This window comes from Phyllostomus hastatus, unplaced genomic scaffold (assembly GCF_019186645.2).
Source record: "Phyllostomus hastatus isolate PE091 unplaced genomic scaffold, TTU_PhHast_1.1 phas_contig_40, whole genome shotgun sequence".
Lineage (NCBI taxonomy): Eukaryota > Metazoa > Chordata > Mammalia > Chiroptera > Phyllostomidae > Phyllostomus > Phyllostomus hastatus.
Window position 1 is genome coordinate 58,693,933 of NW_025333872.1, and position 9,145 is coordinate 58,703,077.

The following is a 9,145-nucleotide window of genomic DNA, read 5'->3' on the forward strand; positions in this document are numbered from 1 at the left end:
CAAAACTGACAGTAGTAACTACCTTCTTCTACTACCTCAGCTGTGTTCTCTTCAGTAAGCCCTGCAGCTAGTCCCAGTTCTTACCTGGCGGGTGACATAAACCTCCATTCCTGAAGGGTCTGGACCATTAGTAGTTTTGTAGTTCAGCTTGTAGTTTTCCATTGGCCTTAATCACAAGGCATGGGTAATACTAGGAGACACCCTAAGGGACCTTCTGTTTTCCAGACATACTCTTCCTTACCTCCTTGTGGAGCAGTAGTCCAATCTCCCCTTGGTAGTCAGATATCAGTCACCCCAGCCAGCACGCTAACTCCCTTCATTGCCTATTGATTCAGAAGTATGAGGAGCCCAACGTGGCTGGTGATAGTCTTTACTTCCAGTTCAAAGGAACCATTGTTGCGTCTCTTCGTAGAAGCATTCCTCCTTCTGGAACTAAGACTTCTAGGCCAGTGAAGCGTTTGGCTGTGGGAGCAGTGTGCAAAATTTTGCTGGTAGGTCACTAGGTGCAATAGTGAGTGGTGCCACTCCCATTTTTACCCCTTGCTTCCTGGACCCATGAGCTCCGGCTGGCAGAGAGATAGCACCAGGCACTGGATACTGACTCAGAGCACAGACAGCCTTCTGGAGAACCTTGCCCCAGCTCTGCAAGGTACCTAGCTGGGGCTACACCTGAGTTTTCAAAAGGCTGTTCCACCATTCTATCACACCAGCTGCCTCAGGATGGTGAACAACATGGTGAGAACAGTGAGTTCCCTGAGCACAGGCCCGTTGTCACATTTCTTTTGCTGTAAAGTGAGTTCCTTGATCAGCAGCAACGCTGCATGGAATACTGTGATGGTGGATAAAGTGTTCTGTAAGTCCACAGATGGTCGTTTTGGCAGAAGTATTGGGTGCAGAGCAGGCAAATCCATACTCAGAATGAGTGTCTATCCCAAGAAAAACAAAAAGTGCCCCTTTCATGGTAGAAGTGGTCCCATGTAATCAGCCTGCCACCAGGTGGCTGGCTGATCACCGCAGGCAGTGGTGCCACCAGGGACTCAGTGTTGGTCTCTGCCACTGGCAAACTGGGCTTTCCACAGCGGCCACAGTCGGCTTGGCCTTGGTGAGTACAAGTCCACGTTGCTGAGCCTGTGCACAACCTCCATCCCTGCCACCAAAGCCACTTTGTTCATGAGCCCATTGGGCGATGACTGAGGTGGCTGAGGAAAGAGACAGATTGTATCCACAGACTGGGTCATCCCGTCAACTCAGTTATTAAAGTCCTCCTCTGCTGAGGTCATCCTTGGGTAAGCATTCCCATGGCAATAAGTGTCTTCTCATTCTGTGCCCATTCAGAGAATTCAACCCACATGCCTCTTCCCCAGAGTTCCTTGTCACCAGTTTCCAGTCGTGTTCCTTGCAAGTCTCTGGACATCCAGCCCAACCATTAGCCATCACCCATGAATCAGTATCTAGTCCCACATTGGGCCATTTCTCCTTCCAAGCAGGTTCATTGCTTGAAGTTCTGCCCACTGGGAGATTTTCCTTCACCACTGTCCTTCAGGGAAGTCCCAGGAAGGGGCTCCAGTGCTGTGCCTGCCCACCTTCAGCTGGTGCCTGCGTATCGTGCAGAACCATGTGTAAAGCAGACCTAGGTCTTCTCTTCCGCTAATCATTGGGAGTGCCCATGAGGCCACAGGTGAGGGCTGGGGGCAAGAAGGCAGCATAGCATTCAGGCCATTCTTCACGTAACTTACTTGTGCCTGCAGGACCTGCTTGGACCCGATCACTTATATTCCACTTCCATCTCATGATGGAATGCTGCTGTGTGCACTCAATAGCACGGCTCGGTGGGTCGGATAACACCCAGGTCACGCCGAGCAGCTCAGGCCACATGGTGACTTGGTAGCCCATGGTCAAGTCTTCATTCTCTGCTGAGGTCCAGTAGCAAACCAAGAGCTGCCTCTCAAGAGGAAAGTAGTTATCTGCAGATGGCGGCAGGGCTTTGCTCCAAAATCCTAAGGGCCTGTGCTGGATTCACCAACAGGGGCCTGGCAAAGGCTCCAGACAGCCTCCCTGTCTGCCACGGCCACTTCAAGTACCAGTGGATCCGCTGGGTCGTACGGCCCAAGGGGCAGAGCAGCTTGCACAGCAGCCTGGGCCCGTTGTAGAACCTTCTCTTGTTCTGGAACCCACTCAGAACTAGCAGCGTTCAGGTCACTCAGTAAACGGGCTGGGGTAACACACCCAAATGGAGAGTGTGTCGCTTCCAAACCCAAAGAGGCCCATAGATGCTGTGCCTCTTCACTGTGAGAGGGGCCACATGCAACACCTCCTTCACCTAGAAGGAGTATCTCGCTGTGCCCCACACTGCTGGACCCCCCAAAATTTCACTAAGATAGAAGTCCCCTGAATTTTTGTCAGGTTTATCCCACCCTCTGACATCTAAATGTCTAACTAATAAATCTAGAGTACATTTATTAGAGTAGATTTATTCCTGCTTCTTGATCACGAGGTCCGATCAGCATAGTGTCATCAATGTAGTGGACCAGCGTGATACCTTGTGGATGGGAAAGGTGATCAAAACCCCTGCGAACTAAACTGTAACACAGGGCCAGAGAGCTGATGCACTGCTGAGGTAGGACAATGGAAGTAAGGCTGGGGGTGGTTTACAGGCCTGAGAGCTGATGGTGTAGATTCCAGTTGCACTCCTCATGAGATCTGACCAGACAGTCAGTTCCATATTCCTCAGAAACCTCACTTTTTAAAAAAAAGTTTTTGTAAAAATTAATTTAAAAATTTTTAATAAAAATTATTACATCAAGGAAAGAAATGCAGTGGGGGCCCTGGCCAGGTAGTTCAGTTGGTTAGAGCATTGTCCCCATATGCCAAGGTTGTGGGTTCAATCCCCAGTCAGGGCACATAAAAGGAGCAACCCATAAATGCATAAATAAATAGAACAAGAAATCAATCTTTCTCTCTCTCTCTTCCCCATCCCCCCTTCCCTCCCCCTTTCTCCTTTCTCTCTAAAATCAATAAGTAATTTTAAAAAGAAAGGCAATAGGAAATGGAGAGTTTCAGATTCCCCCAAAAGTTATTTTTCCTATAGTAATTTCAATAATAAGGATAACTTTTATAGCTATAAGTAAAATCTAAATACCATGGAACAAATGCAGCATTTAGTGACTTCTAGCTTTTAATTTAACATTTGTCTTTTTTTTCCCCTATTACCAACTGGAGACATTTTATATATCATAATCTCCTTTATCATTATTTACCCATTGTTAGGGTAAACGAAGTCCAAACTACCCAAGCAAAGCTCTTGTGTTGCTCAGGCAACAGTTTTTCTTATACTGGAGCTAGCTCCTGGGTATATTGTTAGTTCCTGGCCAAGATCTCATTTAAACCAAAGGTGCCCTTAGTAATGCAGATTATGTTCTTTAATTAATAGAATGGACTTATGGCCAATTTGTACAGCAAAACCTTATGCCATAAGAGCAATACCTGTATTTAATTTCCTGTCCCTGAATTCCATCATGATATATTTTATTGTAATTTTTATTTCCCTTGAGCACATTTAAGTAGATTCTCTCCTTTCCACCAAAACCCTTGTCTACCTTAAATACAAGTGGATTCTGCCCTGGCCAGGTGGCTCATTTAGTTGGAGCATCATCCCGTACACCAAAAGGTTGTGTGTCCGATCTGCAGTCAAGGCACATACTTAGGTTGTTGGTCCCATCCCCAGTCGGGACGTACTTGGGGCCATCAATCAATGTTTCTCTCTCCCTCTCTCTCTCTCTGTCTCCCCCATCCTCTCTCCCTAAAATCAGTTAGCATACCCTCAGGTGAGGATTTGAAAAAACAAGTGGATCCCTGTGATGGGAGAACATTTCAACTGTTCACTGGACAAGGGGTCTGCAAACTGCTTCTGTGAAGGGCCCGAGAGGAAATATTTCAGGCTTCGGAGCCGTACCATCTCTCAGCTTCTCAGCTCCGCCACTGCAGCCTGGGAGCAGTGAGACCACACGTGGGCAAAAGTTCCAACAAAACTTTACTCACACAATGAGGCATTTGGCCAGAGGGGCTGTGATTTGCTTTGCACTAAATTATAAGTTCCATGTGGGCAAAGACATGCCTGCGTTAACACTTTATGTCCAAAGACTGGCACCCCCAAAATATCAAGCCTGCTATTAAAAAAATTTTTTTGTTGAGTGACTGGGTGAGTAAATTATCAGTGCCACATCAATGAACAAATCATCCCATCTTAAATGTGAAAAAACTAGTAAGTCTTATTCAATACACTCTCTTTTGGGCTTGCTGATTGATTTTCCTTAAAACTGCAAAATCTATCTCCTGATAAAATCTCACAGTTTGAGTGTACTGGAAAGAGTACATTCGTGGCCTGGATTCTCAGGCAGTTGAGTTATCTAAACGGCTAGAAGGAATAAGAACAAAAAAATTTTCTTAGGAGCAAAGCTAGTATGTCCACACCCCCACCCACGTCCACACACCTCACTGGCAATGCTCTGCTGGGACCGTGCAGGAGTGTAAGGCCGCACCCTCTGGTAAGGGAGCTGCTTGAAGCCCTGTCTCATCCCTGCTTTCTGGTCTCTGCAGCTTCCAGGCATGTTGTGCCTGGGATTTGGCTCCTACTAGGAGAGGAACAAGATAAAAGATAAAAACATCAGGCGTGTGTCAGGAAACCTTCTGATGAGAATGGTTTCTGGTGAGTTGATGCCTTGTCTCAGGGCCGGCCCTTCCCGCTCTGCCCCTTGCCCCCTGCTGTTCACCCACCCACAGCACTTTCAATGCATCTGGTCTCCCGTGGCTTGCCTCACCCTTGCTCCCACTCAAACATGCGTTAACCCCCTACAACAAAATCCTGTTTGACTGGACCAGAGGTCTTCGACCCTGACTGTGCATGGGAGTCACCTGCAGAGCAAAACAAAACAAAAACTTGATACTTGGACCCACCCCCAGACCAAAGGAATTTGAATCACTTGGATGGGGACAGTAGACATTGACATTTTTAAAAATCTCTCCCCTCACCCCCACCTCTGTAATTCTAATGTACATCCAGGATTCAGACACACTGGTCCTGATATTTTGCATCAGAATTACCTGGGGAGCTTTTTAAAAATATAGATTTTAAACCTAATAAATCAAAGAGCCTCAGGGGGTGGTCAGACTGTGATTCTCTGCTTCTCTCTGCCTCCTCTTTCCCGCCGGACTTCCTCTGTATAAACCTGAACAACTGGGACCATCAGCTCAAGCCCTCATGTATCCAGAGCCTGCCATTACTAGGAAATGGAATCCCTTCGTGCAAATTCTTAAGACTCTGCCTGACTTAACCCAATTTATAATTTGATACTTTTGGCAGAACCTGCTAAAACCTTGAACTTTGCCTTATCAACAAGCCAAAAGACTACATTTCCAGTTTCCCTTGAGCCTCAGTGTAGTCCTGAGGCTAAATCTTATGCAATGAGATATAAGCAAATGTGCTATATGAGTCTTCTGGGAAGTTTCTTTGGGAGTGGATGTGATGATGTGATGGCTGGAGCTCCTACTGCCATCTAGGAGCCATGCACACAAGAGCCACATCTTTGAGAGAGCGGAATGTGAGCAGGAACAGCCCGGGTCATTGATGAAGACCTGACACCAGCCCTGGACTGCCTACGTCTTTTATGTGAGAGAAAAATACATGCCCATTTTTTTAAAACCTAAGGTGCATACCCAAGGATATGTTTATTGGTTTGAAAGAGAAACATCAACTGGTTGCCTCCCATATGCACCCCAACTGGGGGTCTAACCCACAACCCAGTTATATGCCCTGATTTACCTGAAACTTTTTGGTGTACAGGGTGGTGCTCCAACCAACTCAGCCACCCAGCCAGGACCATGCCCATTTTTTAAAGCAACTATGTGGGGGTGTTTCTGCTACTTGAAACTGAACCAAAACCTTACTGATAGTTTCCTGTCATCCAATAAGCTGTGACCAGAGAGGCGGGGCAAGGAGACACTGACCAGGTAATAAATCTCCAGGCCAGAGCACATTTCCCAGGAAAGGGGGCCTGCAGAGTAGACAAGCCACAGGGCATACCCACCACAGCTCCCGAGTGCCATTGCCAGACAACTTGGGTCTGTACAGAAGGGAAATGCTGGAATGCATGGCAATCTTTGGCATGGGCTGCTGCCATGGAACATGTACCAGGGTGAAATTACAATTCAAGGGAAGTGGGTTCTGGGTGGGGGGTTGTGGGGACCGTGGCTTCAGGCCAGGGTGGCAGGTGCTCTGAGCAGATGAAAGTCAGTTGTTCCGCTAATAACTGGAGAAACGCTGGTTACAGTTTTTCAGGGATCTGGTTAACTCATTTCCTTTGGCTGCTTACAGCTGTGATTTATAGGCCGAGAAGCCAGTTGGGATAATAAAGCCCCTAGGCCTCGTGGCAAACTGCGCAGATTTTTCAAGAAGAAAGAGGCCACTTGAACATCTCCATCGGCTTTTCCTGAGTGCATGATACCCAGGGAAAACAGGTTTCTGATGTATCTCCATTACTCACAACCCCAAGAAGAAAGATGAGCGGAGTCAAGAAACATCACTATGCCATGATTTAAAAAATGAAGTGTTACATTCACTGCAGATACCTGACATGTTTTGAGAGACCCGGAACAGATTTCCCAGAACTGCAGCTCCCAGCAGACACTGGTCCCACCATCATTTTTTCCCTTTTCTCTAAAAGCTCTTAAGGGGTTAAGAAAAATTGGTTCAATTATCAATTGGTTTGAATGATTCTATTCAATAAAAGGAAGACTATAATATATATAATTTTATTTTTATTTTAAGATAAACAATAAACAATTATATTTCATTGGTTATGCTATTACAGTTGTCCTGATTTTTCCCGCTTTGCCCCCCTCCACCCAGCACCCCCCACTCCCTCAGGCAATCCCCCCACCATTGTTCATGACTAGGGGTCATGCATGTGAGTTCTTTGGCTTCTCCATTTCCTATGCTGTACTTTACATCCCCATGGCTATTCTGTAACTACCTATTTGTACGTCTTAATCTCCTCACCTCTTCACCCATCCCCCACACCCCCTACTATTTGGCAACCATCAAAACGTTCTCTGTATCCATGATTCTGTCTTTGCTTCTTGTTTGTTTTGTTTGTTTTTTAGATTCAATTGTTGACAGATAAGTATTTATTGCCATTTTATTGTTCCTAGTTTTGATCATCTTTTTCTTAAATAAGTGCCTTTAACATTCCATATAATGTTTTTTTAAAGATTTTATTTATTTCTTTTTAGAGAGAAGGGAAGGGAAGGAGAGAGGCAGAGAAACATCAATGTGTGGTTGCTCTCATGTGCCCCCAACTGAGGACGAAGCCTGCAACCCAGGCATGTGCCCTGACTGGGAACTGAACTGGCAACCCTTTGGTTTTCGGGCCCACACTAAACCCACTGAGCTACACCATCCAGGGCTTATATGAAAATGGTTTGATGATGAAATCCTTTAGCTTTGTCTTGTCTGGGAAGCTCTTTATCTGCCCTTCGATTCTAGATGATAGCTTTGCTGGGCATCTGCTATCCGACCATCTCCTACTAGGCTATGGTCTTCTGTTCAACTTCCTAAGTGAATAAATCCTGAAAGTATGTACATAACCTCTCTCTGCTGACAGAGCACTGTGCCTGAAGCACTGGTGCCCTCAAAGCTGCCGTGTTGCTCTGGGTCACAGGAGCAACAGGTCTGAGCTCAGCCACAAACGCTAGACACTATGTCAAACACAGGGACTTAAGAAAGAAACCAGTTGTTCTCCACGTTCAGAAGAAAGGAATGTAATGGTCTGTGATAGAAAATGAGGAGAGAAAACCCCATCAAAGTATAGACCATTCTCAGGCTTTAGCACAGACCACCAAAGACATCCACTTGGACAGGAAATCTTTGTTGGGGGTAGGGGATGGGGCAGAGAAATAGGCCAACTGAGTGAGAAAGGCAATGGCTATTTACTCAGAACTTGCTAAAGCAAAGGTGCAACATCACTGCAAGGCAGGCAGAGGAGTTGGGAGCTTCAGAGTGAAAAGTGGGGAGACTTCAGGTGTGCCCTGCAGGAGGCTGTCATCCTGGGGAAGATGCAGACCGGCTAACTAGAATCACGGTGTCCCGTGTGACTGGTTAGGACAGCATATTGAGCTTTCTCTGGCTGGTCCTGCATTACAAATGGGACAAAAATTAGGGGACCTGTCAGTTATTAAGCAAGTCCCTCGCCACTTGGAGCCAATTGTTTCAGAAAAGATTGCTCAGCTTTCTGGGTTGTTACTAGTGATAACAGTCCGGGTTCCTCCAAATCTGATCTAGAGCAGGGCAATGCTTAGGACTGGTTATTGTAAATAATGGTTTGGTTTACTGGACAGGCTGTTGCAGCTTGCAGCCAGCGTTTTCTTTTTACATATGGTCTGGCCATTGTCTGTATGCTGTCTCTTATCTTTCAGACAAAGACAGATCCTGGCCTACAGGCAGCGGACGGACCTACAGCCTGCAGAGCGATTCCCAGTGTTTCTAGAGACCCGTTTTGGGAGACAGCTAACTCCTGTTGGCCCCCTTGACCGGAAGTGCCTGAAGACATCCCTGCTCCTGTGAGCACATCCCCAAGACGATGCTTCCAGGACGGCGAGAAAGGACGGAGAGGCTAGGGGTTGAGGTGGCAGTGGGGCCCTGTGAGGGGGCAGGGAACAGTGCTCAGGGATTCTCAGCCCTGGATGTCGGTCAGAACCCCGTGGGCAATTCTGAACAAATACTGATGTTATGGCCCACCCTCCAGAGCAGGGCGGCATCACTATTTCTCCAAAACTTCCCAAGTGATTCTAACGTGCAGCCTGGCTTGGCAGCTGCTGACCGAAACCTTCGAGAGACACGGGGAGCAAAGACTGACCCGTCAGTGAAAGTGAAACAGGGCGACGGCTGTGACCACTTTCTCGAGAGGCCTCCAGTCTTTCCGTCTTGTAGTGTTGGGCGCTAGAAACATGAAATGCAGAGGGAGACCAAACTCTGAAAGTAGCAAATAGACAATGCCATAGAGTGTGAGCCTACCTGCATGCCACGAAAAATGCAGTGGGATCGAACGAAACGGGGGCAAAAGTAACAAATTCAAAACACTTCAAATCATGA

The 9,145-nt window shown here is 46.9% G+C and overlaps 1 pseudogene; it reads right to left on the reverse strand.

The window, feature by feature from the left end:
- Positions 1-441: 441 nt before the first annotated feature.
- LOC123821842 lies at positions 442-4,607 on the reverse strand (annotated as a pseudogene).
- Between the last annotated feature and the right edge of the window lie 4,538 nt (positions 4,608-9,145).